General features: G+C 39.8%; 1 protein-coding gene and 1 long non-coding RNA gene across 3 annotated transcripts in view; one reads left to right on the top strand and one right to left on the bottom strand.

Moving 5' to 3' along the window:
• Window positions 1-9,271, top strand: part of LOC120638794 — a 285,479-nt gene extending 276,208 nt beyond the window's left edge. Inside the window, exon 8 of the long non-coding RNA XR_005660742.1 lies at window positions 8,820-9,271. This is a non-coding gene — a long non-coding RNA (uncharacterized LOC120638794). The remainder of the gene's footprint in view (window positions 1-8,819) is intronic.
• Window positions 1-17,555, bottom strand: part of MDGA2 (MAM domain containing glycosylphosphatidylinositol anchor 2) — a 434,436-nt gene that overhangs the window by 31,068 nt on the left and 385,813 nt on the right. The window lies entirely within an intron of this gene.

Raw genomic sequence — 17,555 nt, 5'->3', positions numbered from 1 at the left:
TGTATGTATATTATCAGTTTTTTGATGCTTTACTCCCAGTCAAGACATATAGGTTTAATCAGGATGTCATCTCTAGATGTTAATATACGTTTAAAACCATTAAATATTTCTAGTACCTCCCTAGGGAGAGTAGCCAGAGCTCTGCTGTTCTAATGAGATGTTCTACTCAAGTGATTCTACTTGACAGGGGCCTTGACGTTATTACTCATTATAAACTCCTGAGTACATAACTTCATATGTGTATTAAGAAAGCAATAACTCTGATTCTAAGTCTTTAATTTAAAACTGTAATGAAAAGCCTATACTGCTTCAGTTTGAGAAATAAGTAATTAAATCCCTCATATTGCATCGCAGCGATGTGGGCAAAAAGTAAAAAGTATGACTAAATGCCAGTTTGCATATGCATCAATGAAAAAACAAGATCTGTCCATTACCTTGCATATTAACACTAAAGCCCAAGCAAACCCCAAAGACAAATGAAATAGCGAATGACGATGCCAAAAGTACAGCTGGAAAAATTGTGCATGCTGACTGACAGCAGCAAGTCTCCCACAATGTACTGCCCCAGTCCCAGACACTATTTGTTCTCAACGTGGAGAAGCTGAGACTGACAATAGAGCAGGCCCATAAGGCCGGGGGAAAGGAATTTCCTTCCAAGTTTTTTTTGGCTTCTTTTCCTATCCTAAAACTCTGAGATTTCCAAAAAAAATTTTTTAATGGTATTTGTTACAGTACTTACTATATATCAGGTTATATATGTGTATATATATAGTTTATATAGATATAGTATATATTCTATATAGTATATAGTATAGTATATATATATTCTATTTATTTGCTATTGTTTTAATAAGATGTTCATCCCTTTGATTCTGTTTATTGCTATTCTTGTCTGTCCGTCTCCCCCGATTAGACTGTAAGCTCGTCAAAGGGCAGGGACTGTCTCTATCTGTTACCGATTTGTACATTCCAAGCGCTTAGTACAGTGCTCTGCACATAGTAAGCGCTCAATAAATACTATTGAATGAATGAATGAATCAGGTACTGTACTAAGAGCTGGGGTAGATACAAGTTAATTTTGATTCTAAATATAGAACTGAAACGAAAAAGATAATTCAAAGTACCTCCTCGGCAAATGAAAAAAGACATACATTGGTTGGATAAGTTACAGTGGTAGCTTTCTGAAGACTGTGAGGACATTAAAAGGAAATATTAAAGTATAATTGCCAACCCTTAACAGCCCAAAGTAGTCACCAGAGAGGAAGTGCAAACCAACTCAGGGGATCATAATGATTGTCAGTCTTCCAGAAATGGCCATAAACCTGGAAGTTTAATTATTACTTTATTCATATTGCTCATTAACTCTATTATTGATTTGGAATCATCTCCAAGCCAAATCACATCCTGGGGCAGTGTTAAGAATATTTACTTGCTGAAGCCATTACAAAGTTTACTGTTTCTTAGTAAACATGGCTATTAAGTTTTTGGAACATGCTACACAATTATTAAAAATAATTATTTTTGCTTTCCAGTGTTGAATATTATCACAACATTTGGAGAGTAGTAATTCCAGATTCATTCCAGTTGGACTTCATATAGAAAGGCCCAAAGAATTATTGCAGCTCTCAGGAACCAAGGGTTATCAAAATCCAGTCTTATTCATTAGCTCGTCTTCTAGACTTTAAGCTCATTGTGGGCAGGGAATGTGACTTCTATTGTACTCCTCAAACTCTTAGTATAGTGCTCTGAATACAATAAGTACTCAAATACAATTGAATGAGTGACAGAAATCACATTAATCTGTTAGGGCCATCAATACCCTTCCAGTGACTCATCTGTTACCTTTCCTGTGCTTTGAAGATGATTTTTGCCACACATCAAATTATATCTGGCATAAAAAGTAGAGGCTCCTACCCAAGCTAAGAGTGTGGATGGCTTAGCCCAAGCCATCTCCACTTTGAGAGAAACAACTCAAATACATGTCTCATTGAGAATGTGCAAGTCCCTTTTCTGAAGACAGTAGCAAAAACGTTCTATCTTTTGAATCTGGGACGCCACTGTGACCTGAAAAACAAGACACCGAAAGCCCAACAACCAAATCTTCCTGCTTTAACTCTCATTTTCATATATTATGGTTGCTAATGCAAGTTACTGAGAAGTGAAAAGCATCCTTGAAGCAGAGTTTGAATCTTGGTGAAAGATGATATTTTCCTGAAAAAAACATCCTGTTTACATTTCCAAACCTCAAGCAATGTTTCCCACTTTCTTCCCTAATTAAAATATGGCTCAGAAATATCATCAAGGATTTAACTACTGGGGTCTAAATGGTTTTAGATCAAATGGGACAGAGATAGAAAATGAGACAAGAACAACTGTTTGGTTTCTGGTGACAGAAGTCAGGGCCGAAATGCCTCATACGCCGGATCCCTGATATTTTAAGAGGGATGTGGAAAATGTCTTGACATATGATCGTGGTTTGACCTGTTGCAAAGAGAGACTTTGGGAAGGTTCTGGTGACAAAAAAGATAGATTTAGAAATAGACACTCAAATAGCAGTTTGACCCACCAGCTACCTAGAGGAAACTAACCATCAAATACACTTACACTTTTCTCTGGACTTACGGTCAGAACGTCACCACGCTAACTTGTTTGACCTTTGGGGATGGTAAAAAAGCTGGCTGTTGAGACTTTCTGAATCTGAAATGATTTTCTGTAACTAGGTCTTTTAAGATACATGAGGGAAAGTTTATCTGTCAAACTGCTATGTACCCTATAGGAACTGTATAAGCAAGCGACTGGTTTTCTTGACTCTTCCAACGTTTGAATGATGCATTGCCTCCTATCATTTCTCAAGTTTTGGTTTTAGGTTCTATGTCTTTGGGCTGGCTTTTAAGGGCAGGAAGGTGTTGGGAAAAGGATTGTGAAAATGTTGTAATAACATTTTCTGCAGACTGACAGATTTGTTTAAATTGATTTATTTGTGTGGGTTCCAAGACTTCAAATTAGTTGAATTTTCCTCTGAGACTCCTTAAATTTTATCTAAACAGTGAATGCTTTGAGTTGCTTTTTTTTAGCTGTAAAGACTCAATCTGCCCATTCCAGATGAAATAAAGCCATCAAATAAAAAACTCTCATTAAACAGCCCAGAGTCCTTGCAAGACTATCCATTTATCAAGATTGACGCTCCCGGGGTTGGACCAGATGGAAATCTCTTGATCGAATACCTAGTTTTCTAGTGGAGAAGAGGTTCTGTTTTTGTTTAGTGTCCTATCTGAGTAACCTTCTTGTTCACAAATCCTCTAGGACTCCTTGCTAGCAATGCTGAACATGATTTAAAGATCTTTTCAGGTAAAAAAGACATCTCTGATATTTTCACACCATTTTGTTCCAGGGAGAATAATTAGATGAAAATCAGTCAATAAGCATTTTCTGGGCTTGGACTTGGGGGTGTAGGTTGGGAATGCTACCATTCATTAGCCCTAGAATTAGGTTATTTTTTCAGAAAATATAATCTTTCCCCACAATTTGAAACTCAGCTTCAAGGATGCATTTCACTACTGAGTTGCTTAAATTACCAACTAGAATGCACGTAAAAGGGATCTAAAGCAGGGAGATTTTATTATTGTTCCTTTGGTGTCTTGTCTCTAAAATATGTCACAATGCCTGGGTTCTAATCCTGGCTCTGCCACTTGTGCACTGTGTGAACTGGGGCAAGTCACTTCACTTACCTGTGCCTGTTACCTCATCTGTAAAATGGGGATTAAGACTGTGAGCCCCACATGGGACAGGGAGTGTGTCCAACCTGATTAACCGGTATTTACCCCAGTAGTTAGAATGGTACCTGACCCATAGTAACCACTTTACAAATACCTTTAAAAAAAGGCTATCCCAGATTCAAAAGCTATAACTTTTTAGCTACTTTTTTTCAGTTAGAGAAGGGAAGGGGCTAGCATACTCTCAGTGAGACATGCAGTTGAGTTGTTTTTCCAGAAGTGGAGATAACTTGGTTTGAGCCATCCACATGTTCTGTGTGGTGACCAACTGCACACAGAGACAAGTGCGAGAGAAAGAACCAACCTGAGGCTGTGACACAGAATATCTCTCTGTCCTCTCCTCAGGAGCAGATGCTTTGTGCCCTTACTTGGTTTATTCAGTAAAGCACCCTCATCTGATGTACAAATCACTGGGGTTGTCATTCAATCAATAGTATTTACCGAGCACCGGTGTGCAGAGCACTGTGCTAATTGCTTCAGAGAGTACAATAGCTTCTAAGGCACAGTCACTAATAATAATGATAATGATGATAAGAATAGTAGTATTTAATTGCTGATTTTGGGCCAACCACTGGGGAAGAGCCCAGATAATCAAATTGGATACAGTCCCTTAGATGGGGCTGAAAGTCCCTGTCCTCAAAGAGCCTTCAGTCAAAGGGTGGGGACAAGCACAAAATAACAGCAGGGCAGAGGTAAAAGGAAGTAGTTGATGAGAAATGGGCTTAAATAATAGAGTACTGTTATACTGTACTCTCCCAAGCACTTAGTACGGTGGTTTGCACACAGTAAGTGCTCCAACAATATGACTGAATGAATGAATTGTAAGTCTTCGTGTTCATAAGTGGGTAGATACCGGGGGGGGGGGGGCAGTTTAGAGCATATGCCTTATGGAGGAGAGAGATTAATTAGGGAAGACTTCCTGGAGGAGGTGGGATTTCTGAAGGGCTTTGAAGATGGGCAGAGGTGTTGACTGAAAACAAGCAACTGGAAATTGGTAGGGAGGCAGTAGGAGAAAGAAACTACAGAGTAGTATAAGGGTAGGGGGAAGGGCCCCAAAGAAATAAGGACAAAGTTTCTTTAACATATACAAATAATGAAAAAAAGTTTTAAATCTAGATGATATTTTATCTGGGTTTAAGCCCTGATTCCTTTCAAAAAGCAATACTGCTTAGCTAGAGAAAAATCCTGCCTTTCTTGCATCAAACTGCCTTATATGTGCAAAACTGGAAGAGCCATTTTTCTCAGTAAAAATCCACTATACCCATCAGCTTGTTTAAAGGTCCCAAAAGATTCTGAAAATTGATGCATAAAATGAAGACTTGGCCATAGTTAATGAAAACCAGAAATGATTCCAACACAACTGCAATTTATGTACCCCAAGGGCCATGCGAAGTTCCTACTCTTCCTGGAGCCCATTAAACTCCATTACAATATACAGCAGGACCGATCAAAGGTATTGCACACTTTGCAAGACTAAAGCATTTGCTGTTGGTGGAGAATTCCTTTTCTGAGAGTTTATGGGAGGCAGCGTTGTCTAGTGGAAAGAACATGGGACCTGGCCCTAGAAGACCCAGCTTCTCCACCTGCCCTGCTGTGTGACCTTGGGTCAGTCACTTTATTTCCTGCCTCAGTTTCATACTGTCCCCATAAAAAGAAATCAACCAATGCCATTCTCTCATCAAATAGTTTAAGCAGAGCAAAATGTTCTAAAGTACCCATAATTTTAAGGAGGCTCTTTTCACAGATCGCTATTAGAAGTAGCACAGCATATGCGCTATGATAGATATGATACCATTCTGGACAACTAATATTTACTGAGCATCCAATAAAAGATGCTAGAAGCTAAGCATCCTTGGTGTTAATTTTATTGACCCTTAAAAGACAAGACTTGCTTTGAGTTCTGTCTTTGAAAGAAGATTCCAGTTCTTTGAAATTCATTCCCCAAGCCAAACAGTCCACTCTGGCTATATCTGACACATTCTTCCTTCCCAATTCTTTCTTCTCTAGACAGGCAGCTCACTCTGGGCAGGGACCATGTCTGCTAATTGTATTATATTGTACTTGCCCAAGCACTTAGCACAGGGCTCTACACATAATAAGTGCTCAATAAATTCCACTGACTAACTGATTTCTTCCTAATTTCCAGCTAAAGACAAGCAGTTGACTCCTGAGTTGAGAAACAAAATGATCTGTTCTACTTTAAGCAGCATGACCTAGAGGAAAGAGCAGGGGCCCAGGAGTCAGAGGATCTGGGTTTCAATCTGGCTCTGCCATTTGCTTGCTGTGTGACTTTGGACATGTCAGTTAACTTCCCTCAGTTGTATAATAGGGATTCAATACCCATTCTCTCTTCCACTTAATATTAATGATAATAACAGTCTTTCTTAAGCACTTACTCTGTGCCAGGCACTAATATTAAGCGCCGGGGTGGATACAAGCAAATTGGGTTGGACACAGTCCCTGTCCCCTGTGGGGCTCACATTCTCCAGCGCCATTTTACAGAAGAGTTAACTAAGGCATAAAGAAGTGAAGCAACTTACCCAAGGTCACACAGCAAAATGGTGGAGCTGGGATTAGAACCCATGACCTCCTAACTCCCAAGCCCAGGCTCTATCCACTCCCCCTTGCTGCTTCTGATTGTGAGCCCCAGGAGGGCCAGACGTGTCCAACCTGATGAGCTTGTATTCGCTCCAGTGCTTAGAATAGCTCTTGGCACACAGTAGGCCCTGCACAGATATCTCAATAATACTACATTAATTATCATTATCATAATATATTATCATTAAGACCTGTGAATAAGTAACGCAATCAACCTAAAGTACATACACATTGTATTAATTCCATCCTGTCAGGGAGGATTTTATCAGGCGGTCGAGTGAAGCTATGTAAGATCAATAACGCATGACTGGAGATCCATTCCACATTGCGGCTTGCTGCATTGTAATAATGATGGTTATTTATTGACCATCTCCTGAGTGCAACACACTGTACTAAAATACCTGAGGCATTTATTACCCAAGAGGCCTGGACCTGTGATCATTTCTCCCTCTTGGCATCACAATCTCGTCAAAACTTCAGCTCCAAGTCAGTCAGGTCCATTCTGACCCCAGTGGAAAATGGCAGAGACAGAAAATGTCTATGTCTTTTATTTGTACTCCCCTCTATCCACAGCAAAGAGAGGTCTCACTTAATGGTGAATTCTAAAACTCTCTCCGGAAAGAAGAGGGCCTACTTTCAGACTCTCTCGAAACATGATTGTCGGTCTAAGAAATACACTTGACAAGTACTAGGAATAAGCTGCACCAGAGGAATACTGTAGCAATGTTTAAAAATTCTTTATGAAATTGAATCAATTAATTTTTTATAGGAAGCAATGCAATTTCACTGATTTCAGGATGCGAGAGACTAAGATAAATTCTGTTCACAGTAAAAGGCCACTTAGGAGAAAAAAAAAAATGAAGCCATGTATTTTCCTTCTGCCAGCAGAACTTCACATCTGTGCCATTTGAAAGACAGCTAAGCATTGCATCCTAAAAGTGTAGATAGAGATGTGTTAAGTAATTTTACATGTTGCTTCCTGTACAGCAGGTAGGCCTTTTTTCATTATATTTTTGCAATTCTCTCAATTTAGACAAGCTGGCCAGGCTTTTTATGACTCTAAATCTGGGTCAACTGTCACCACTTGCCATGCCAATGTACCACCTGTAAGCTATGGCCACCACTGGAAAGGAAAGTTGAATTGGTCTGGCTTAGAGAAAGGAAAGTATCTTCAGTGCAAGAGTGCCTAAAGGACTCTGAAGAATATTGGAATATTATTGTTCATATTTTACATTTCTATTTCTAAGAATGCTTTTATGATACAGTTAGTCAAAACTCTAGGACATGCCTAAGAATCTTAACCCTGTTGGAAATAAGCTTTGACCATCAAACTTCAGAGCTAAAAAATTATCGGAGCCTGAATGAAAAATAATCTTAGAAAATTATCAAGTGAATTCCTGGCAGAAAAATATGCATCCTGATGAAAGACATTCTTTAACATATTACAGCATTCATCCATTGCAGGCACTTCATAAATAAATTATTTAGTGGTTTCACATTGTTTACAATATAATCTGAATCCTCAATCAAGTGCTCCTTAATGTGTAAATAAGAAAACTACTGTAGTGTAATGTTTATGGTAATGTTTTGTATGCAATTATAATACTTTTTTTAATATCACTAATGTTCATAGTCAGCATTTCTGCAATATGGCATCCCAAAGTTTCAGAGGTGGGATGCAGCAAGAACGAGTAAGAGACACAATTTCTCATCTTATTTACCTGCTATGTGACCTTGGGTAAGTCGCTCAACTTCTCTATGCTTCAGGTTCTTCACCTGTAAATGGACTAAAGCACACATGCTCCTTTCCTGTTAGATTGCGAACCCTGTGTAGAACAGGGATTGCATTTGATCTAATTATCTTATCTACCTGAACATCTGTCATATAGTAAGCACATCATCATTACTTTATTATTAGATGGGAAAATGTTATCAGATTCCTTTTTTAACCATACTCTTGACATAACATTTCCTGACCTACCAATCTATTTCAGTAACTGATCAGTTTCCTCTTCTATTACAATTCTTTTGCCCCCATCCCCACCCCTTTCTGTCTCTCTCTCACATACACACACAGAGCTGACATTATGCCTAACTGGGCTCTTTGGCCAATAGAAGTGGAGGGCCTCCCCACTCTCCTCCCCCATCTGCCTCCTCACCCCCTGCTATCACTGACTTAGTTTCCTGTGAATATCACTCACAGTTCAGATCCATGAAATTCTATAGGTTAAACAACAGATTTTTACTTTACAAGAGGATTTTTTTCTCAGGAAAAATATGGTAAACTCACTGGGGGTGAGCGGGAATGCAATAAACAAATTGGCACCTCAAGCTCGTTAAAACCATCTTCTATAATGTATTCAAATGTAAATGGCTTCTGAATATAGAGATTCCATAATTTATTTTTACTCCTCTTGTTATAAATATTTTTATGTTTGTCTCCCTCAGAGTATAGGCACCTCGTGAGAAACAAGCATTTCACTTCTTTACTCTGTACTTCCCAAGTATCCAGCTCTGGACCAGCAAGGAACCACATCTAAGGACACAATCTCACCTTCACAGTTGTTTTTTCATCATCATCATATATTAATAAATAAATTTATGGCTGGGAAGGTAAGGGGATGAATACAGGAATATCTTATGGTGGATTTACCAAAAAACACCTCCTCATATGTCTTCTCTCCCTTCTCTGTGTTGAGAACAAGATTCACATTTACACTTTAAAAAAAATAGAGATTTTTGGGATTGTTTCAAAGTGTCATTTGTTTTGGTCACTGCGTTGTATATTCATTTCATTTGGATCAAAATATTTTCATCAGCTAAATTGAAAAATGAAACAGATGCGTGGGGCACTCAATCTTACTGTTATGGAAAGAAATAATAAATATTTTTTGAAATCACTACAGGAGTGTTTTCTTCTTCACATCTACAATCTATTTACAAATCTGACAGTCGGCTAGATAATCTAAAAAAACATTTAATCAAGATCATTGGAGCCTTTGCCCAGTCGTCTTGAGCTTTTGCTTGCGATTCACATAACTGCAGGCACCCATGAAGGAAATAATCACCTCTGCCAATTTACTGAGAATGCGTGGGGAAATTTAGCTAGAAAGAAAAATCTCTCTGCTATGCCATAAAAAATTCAAACTCAACTCTTCCTGACCTTTGTAATCGGTGCTATTTGCTCACTACAGCATCCGTCATATCGACAGGATTCACAGTATGAGTCCCAAAATCCTGGGGAAACCTTGTTTTCAAAGCGTCCTAGGCCCCACCTGGAGGAAGAAGCACCAAAAAGTTCCAAACTTGGTAGCCTTTCCATTTCATTGGAAAAATATTGGGACCATTAGCTTTTTCTTATGATATCCTCATTCGAGTCCCTGGCCTTGACCCATCATAGCCTCCTTAGAACAAATGTACATGTGAATTTTTGTCATGAAAAATGATTTCTACCTACAAGGGCTCTACATATATTCCAAGATGAAATACTTCAGTATAAAAATCGGGCTCATTAACGTGCGCTCAAGTAAATACACCCTCCTAACCAATTTAAATGACAAAAAACTCAACCTCTAGACGGTGAATTTGTTGTGGGCAGGAAATGTGACTACAAACTCTGTTGTATTATGCTGTCTCAAACACTTAGTACAGTGCTCTGCACCAAATAAGTGCTCAATAAAAACCATTAATTGATTTTAACTTTATATTTGCATGTATAATTGATCTCAGGTTGTCTAGTAGCTCTCGCAATAATTAGGATTTTACCCACCTTTCATCAAAGTAGGTATAAACATAGGGGAGACCAGTCAACCAAAGCTAAGACCATCCCTTTCAACTAAGTCGTTGAATATTACCCACACCACACACAGATCTAAGGTGGAGACAGAACTCAGATGTTGATGTCTAATAAACTGAAGTTCAAAAATCCATCACCACACATATTGAGGTGCTACAATTAAGTAAAGAGTGCCCTTCATTGTTATGCTTTTGTTCACCACAGGAATTTAAGAACGAAAGACACGAGAAGTAATCTTAAGGGTTAAAAAATAAAGTGGATTCCAAGAGCAGAATATTTGCAAGAGTCTAGAAAGGATTGAGAAAACACTATGGGTGCCTTTACCAAAGTACCTTTAACTACTCCAGTAATGAGAACCTAAGTGGGCCAGTGAACAAGGTTGGAAACCTTTGTCAACCACAATCCATTCCTCGGTATTTGCACATAAAAATAACTCTTGCTACACTGCCCAGGGTGCAAAGGCCATTTTCCAAACTGCTTCTCAGCATCTTGATGTTCCTGAAGTGCTATTGTTTGTCTCTTCCAATTGGCACTATGCCAGCAGGTGATTGGCATCATCCCGCTGGCCTTGTATCAGTGGTAAGAGACAAACACGTTTGGAGACATTAAACCTGGATTAACCACTGAACTTTCCATAATGTAGAATACCCAGTAAAATGTTTTGGGGAATGGACAGATTTACAAATAGGGGGAGGCGTCAGAAGTTTTTTCGTTCCTCTGGTGGTGTTTTCTCAAAGTAAAAGTCCTATGAGTTAACAGTGACAATAGCGAAGAAGTGTTTACTGTGCCACAGCCCTGGAGTACATACATGATAATCAGATCAGAGATAGGGAAAGTAATATTAGCTCCATTTTAGAGATGACAAAACTGAGGTCACACAACAGATATGTGCTGGAGCCAGGATTAGAACCCAGATCCTTCTGACTCCCAGGCCTGTGCTGTATCCACTATGCCAAACTCTTAAGCAGTAATCTTTTGCAGGGCGGGGGGGGGGAGGATGGTGGACATGTCAAGCAGCACCAAACTCATATTCCTCCTCTATATGCTTCATATTAAAAACAAGACATATAAAATGAAACAATACCATTGATGTTCAGAAAGAGATGGCCTATACACTTCAGGAGTGAGGGGGATATGAGATGACAGCCACAGGGAACCCTGACCGAGGAAGGGCATCACAGAAACCCCCAAAGGCCAGGTTGACTAATTAAAAACTATCATGGTCGGCAAATCTGCACTAAAGCAAGGTTGTAGTTGCTACAGAAGACTAGGCTGTCTCTTCCAAGCTTTTTAATAACACGGGCTTAACCTTCTAACTGACCCTTTGCAATGTGTTCCTTGAATTGCACAGTGTCCTGAAACACAATATTCAGGGACATAGCTTTAGCAAATAAGGAAGCAACTACTCACTTTATCCAGAGCCTGAAAATGGAGGATTTTCTTAATTTAAGGATGCCAAAACAGATTACAAGTTCATCAGCTAGTTTCCTAATTACTCACTACCGAACACCTACACAAGTGCTGGAAATATGCCAAGAAGATAGAAATTGAAAATACTTCCTGCCCACAAGAAGATTACCATCTAGGGAGTCGAAAGGAGGAGAGAGAAACCAACCACACTGAAACATCCCCACATTGCAGCAGTTTAAAGTCACTGTCCTCCCTCTGCCATCAATCCCCCATCCTTAGTCTAATTAAAAATTATTTTCAGGTTGAGGATATTTCTATAGCTCAGCTGATTGAGATGGAAGCACATGGCTCTCTTGGAAAGAGCATATTTGTGTGAATATATTGAGATTTTTTTTTTTCCTGAGGGATTGATGGAACTGTCTTCCTACAATGACTTATAAGTAATTCAGTCAGAGCAGAAAGCGTTTGTTAATTAACCACATAAACCTCCCCAGGACATTTTGATGACTTTGCAGGTCTTCAAAGCACCACAGCAAACATATCCATTCACAGATGACAAACATCTTCTCTGATTAAAGTAAATCTGGTAAAGCACACCAAAATCAAAATCAATAGCATGGACCGGCTTCTGCACTTATTTTCCTCACCAAAGTTAAACTTATTGGCTATTTGATGCATTAAGCGCTTAATACAGTGCTCTGCACAGAGTAAGTGCTCAATAAATATGATTGAATGAATTAAGGGATGGGTATTCTCTACGTGGCCAGGGTGTTCATTTCTGCAAGAAAATCTGTGATACACACTCCGTCCTTGAATGTATTAAATATTTGATCATGTTCAAAATTAGTGGCTCCAAGATTCCATCCAATGAGATTTTCTGCTCCTAAACTATGGAATTGTGGGTATGTTTCCACAACTCACTCACTCTCCCTGCCCCCCCGACCCTGACCAGCAACAAGAGATTGACATTCAAGCACATTTAGTGAGTTACTATTACTAACAATTGCGGTATTTTCATTCAATCATATTTACTGAGTGCTTACTGTGTGTGGAGCACTGTACTAAGCACTTGGGAGAGTACAGTGCAACAATAAACAGACACAGGCCCACAGTGAGCTTAAGCACTATGGTAGATACAAGAAGGTTGGACACTGTTCGTGTCCCACATGAGATTCTAAGTACTAATCCCCATTTTACAGGTGGGGTAACTGAGACACAGAGAAATTAAGCGACTTGCCCAAGGTCACAAAGCAGATAAATGACGGAGCGGAGTTCGAACCAGGACCTAATGACTCCCAGGCCCATGCTCTGTCCACTGGACTATACTGCTTCTCGATGCTCAATAAATATATACTACTATGGAATTTAGCTGCAAAACCCATTTACGTTTTAGAGGACAATATACCATCGAGATTATATTTAGGAACAATAATTTTAATAACCTAAGGCACAAGATACCTCAAAATAGAGCTGAAGGGCTAAAATGTACCATACTGGTGATTCATTTTCCAAAGCACCCATCTAGGGGTGTTTAACATTTACTATTTAACATTTATTGAGCATCTGTGATGTATTAAGTATTGTAACTTAATCTGGAAACATGTTTTAGAGCCCCAACCCTTCAAACCTGGACCTTTTCTTGGAACTTTACACAGCACTTTGAAAATCAATAGAGATTAATATTCTCATTGGCCATGTGCCAAAATTCCAACCTAGTGGGTAGAGTAAGGCTTTACGGATGGGAATTCTCTCTGCTCACTTGAAGACTGTTTCAAAGAAGTGTTAATCAGCCAATCCATGGCGTTTATTAAGTGCTTATTGTGTGCAGAGGATTGTATTCAACACTTCTATGTTACATTACAGTTGGTAGCATAATCCCTACCCTCAAGGAGATTAAAATCATGAAAATTTACTAATGTGAATTTTTCTGTCTGCCTCCCCTATTTAAGCACCATCTGTTTGTTAGTGTAGTGCACTAAAGAAGCAGTGTGACCTAGCGGGTAGAGCGCGGGCCTGGGAGTCAGAAGAACCTGAGTTCTTATTCTGGTTCCGCCTCTTATCTGCTTGTGACCTTGGGCAAGTCACCTCACTTCTCTGGGTCTCAGTTACCTTATCTGTAAAATGGAGATTAAGACTGTGAGCCCTGTGTGTGTCAGGAACTGTGTCCATCCCAATAACCTTGTATGTGCCCGGCACATAATGAGTGCTTAACCAATACCACAATTATTATTCAGTAGCCATTCACTATATTCCATTATTACTATTACTGTCTGTGTTGACAGCATCATATGGCTGGGCCAGAGGGACCCTGTTTAAAGGCTAAACCTTACTTCTTTAAAGTCCCAATCTGAAGTGAAACAGAAAGCCATAACACTCAGGGGAAGATAAAGGAAAAAAAAGCAACAACGATATTGCATAAAGGGATCCAGGCATGACATTTTACTGCAAAAGTTACCCCCCCAGGGAACAGTGTGGTGGGTAAAAGAGTATGCTGGGGAGGTGGGGATAGGGGACTTTTTCTGTGGAATAAACAGGGAGAGGGTACACCATAGACTTCACTGAATACTAATACAATAAAAACAGTAGTCCAGTGAACTGTGCCCCCTAATCTGCAGCAGCAGCCACGGGCTGAATTCCGCCCCCATGAGCAAATAGAAAAGCCACTGATTTTGGAGGCCATTTCACCTCATCAACCTGTAGATTTAGTGGCTTAGAACTCAGTGGCTTAATTCGGAATGATTCTCCATCAAGCAATGCTCATGAGATAGAGGACTGTGAGAGGAATGTATTGCACCTTCTTTAACATCAGTAGGAAGAGATCAAAGAGACGACCGGTGGAGGTTGAGCAGGTCTTAGTAACAGAAGTAGCTTCAACCACCTCATCCCAAATACAGGCACATTGCTAGCATTTAATAATAAGTAACTGATTTATGTTATCACAGATGTCAAAGAGCTGACACAAACTGTGTATTGGTTAGTCAAGTGGGATTACAGCAGGAAGGAGAATCAGAGCCAACATTTCTTCCGTGACATCCTGAGCCTCAAAGTTCATTTTGCATCAGCTCCCTAACGTCAAAAAATGAGGAAGGGGTGAGACTGGGACAACTAACATGTGAATCATTCCAAGGAGAAAGGCTCACCCTTTTTATTCATTTTCCCTTTCCTTTATTCTGTCAGCACTGTGATGCTCTTTGTTTGCCCCGTTGTCAGGTGTTCATGCTTTCCATTAGCTTCTTGTGACTTATGCCTCTGGCTCTCTACTACTTGCCACTTGGAGCTGCATTAGTTGTAATGGTATTTCTTAAGCACCTGCTGTATGCAAAGCACTGCTTATTCCTATATTCGACCCACATTTTTGTAACCTTCAGATAGAGGAAGGACTATGAACTGTGCATATACTAATTAATTTTAGCAATGAGGGGATTAAGGAGAGGGAGGAGAAAGGTTAGAAAGCAATAAAGACTGCTTCTCTTAGTTCTGTGACACTCCCTCTCAAGTGTTATGTACAAAAGACACATAAATTAATTAACAATCCCTCCTTTTTCCTCTTACTATTCCAGAATTTGCACATCTCAGTTGAAGAAGCTTCCTTTCTTCATGGGGCATTCATTCTTCTGACACCTTCCCTCTTCGCCACCTCAGTGCAGGGCAGGGAATATGTCTACCAATTCTATTACATCATATTCTCCCAAGCACTTAGAACAGTGCTTTGCACAGAGTAAGTGCTCAATAAATACAAATGACTGATTGGTGGGAAACAATTACGCATCTAAATACTGCCAAGCAGAGAAGCAGCTGGCCTCCTGGAAACAACTGGGGCCTGAGAGTCAGATTCTAATCCCGGTGTTTGCTCTGTGACCTTAACTTCTCTGTGCATCAGTTATCTCATCTGTAAAATGGGGATTAGGACTGTGAACCACACAGGGGATATGGACTGTGTCCAACCTGATTAATTTGTATCTATCCCATTGTTTAGTAATAATAATAATAATAATGTTGGTATTTGTTAAGCGCTTATTATGTGCCAAGCACTGTTCTAAGCGCTGGGGTAGACATAGGGGAATCAGGTTGTCCCACGTGGGGCTCACAGTCTTAATCCCCATTTTACAGATGAGGGAACTGAGGCACAGAGAAGTTAAGTGACTTGCCCACAGTCACACAGCCGACAAGTGGCAGAGCTGGGATTCGAACTCATGAGCCCTGACTCCAAAGCCCGTGCTCTTTCCACTGAGCCACGCTGCTTCCCCGTGCCTGGCACATAGTAAGAGCTTAACAAATACTATTTTTTTAAAAGTATACAGATGGGATCTAGATATGGTCTCCATACCCCAAGGGGCTCAAATATAACAATAAAAGGATGAAGATGGGGCTAGGAACAGCCTCATAAAGAAAGAGGAAAGGAAAAGGTAAAGTATCTATGCATGGCAAGGAGCAGGAAGCAGGGGAGATGGAGAAAGGATATTTACTCCACTGAGCTCCAGTGGAAGATCAACTGGGCCAGCACCCTCTCGGGACTGGAAGTACTGGGGGATGGTGGAAAGATTACAGGGTTGAAACTCAGGGGAGATCCAAGTTCTTTTACTTTCTTTCTTTGATGGTATTTGTTAAGCACTTACTATGTGCTGGGCACTGTACAAAGCACTGGGCTAGATACAAGGTTATCAAGTTGGGCACAGTCCCTGCCCTATATGGTGCTCAATCTTAAACCCTGTTTTACAGATGAGGTAACTGAGGCACAGAGAAGTAAAGTGGCTTGCCCCAGATCACACAACAGACAAGAGGTGGAGCCGAGATTCAAAACCAGGTCCTCCTCACTCCCAGGTTGGGGCTCTAACCACTAGACCATGCTGCTTCTTATTCTAATACCCTTTCTACCATTGGCCTGCTGTGTGACCTCAGGCAAGTCACTTCACCTTCCAGGGCCTCAGTTTTTGCGAGCTTAGTCATCTGCATAATGGACATTAACAATACCTGCCTTTACCTCACAGGGAGGCTATATGGATAAAAGAAGAATTCATATGTGAGTGCATTAACAAAATGAAACACTCTTGAAATGCAAGGTATTATATTATATTATTTTCATTAACAAAGCAAGGCCCTTCAGGAAACGGGTCTGCTTTGGAAGTTTTGTATTTGATAACAAAATTAAAATACTAATTTACTATCAAAATAGCTTTGGGAAACAAATGAAATAGCTAATTACTCAATTTGCTATGAGTAATTTGAGGTTTATACCGCATGGTGAGAGGCTAACTTAAGAAGAATTTAAAATGGTGGAACTTGCATATGCAATTCTGCTGGTTTTCTAGATAGATTTACTGAAGCCTAGTGACAGGAAAAAAAATATTTTTTGCCATCTAAACTGCCACAGTCATGAATGTAACATGACAAAACAAAGTCTTACATCATTATCACCTACAAGTAAAACACTAATGAAGCAAACAGATTCTAAAAAAAATTTAGCAGGTTATTGGGAAATATATTTGAATGGGTAAAAGCATTTCACTGTCTTTCATACTTTAATGCAAGAAGCTGTATTGTCCTCCTTTCTCTTGAACTGAAACACTAATACGGGGTGGTATTCATTATGGATTGACTACATGCCGAGTACTGTACTAAGCACTGGGATAGATACAAGATAACCAGGTTGGACAGAGTCCCTGTCCCACATGGGACTCATATTCTTAATCCCCATTTTACCTTGGATTTACAGTCCAAAGAAATGGCAGAACAGATGTTTAACCCTCATTTTTCAGATGAGGAAAATGAGGCAAGGAGAAGCAATTTGCCCAAAGTTAAACAAAAGAGAGTAGAAAATCTGGGAGTAGAACCCAAGTCCTCTGAATGCCAGGCCTGTGCGCTTTCCACTAGGCTGCACTGTTTCACTGTACAGTATGATGTTCCAAAACACACGAATTTGCTACATGGCCATGAGAAACATTTCTTTCTAGTAGGTTAAGGGAGGTGAGGGAGTCACA

Source organism: Ornithorhynchus anatinus, chromosome 14 (genome assembly GCF_004115215.2).
Source record: "Ornithorhynchus anatinus isolate Pmale09 chromosome 14, mOrnAna1.pri.v4, whole genome shotgun sequence".
Classification (NCBI taxonomy): domain Eukaryota; kingdom Metazoa; phylum Chordata; class Mammalia; order Monotremata; family Ornithorhynchidae; genus Ornithorhynchus; species Ornithorhynchus anatinus.
The sequence above is the reverse complement of the archived record's forward strand: the minus strand, read 5'-3'. Positions and strand labels throughout refer to the sequence as shown.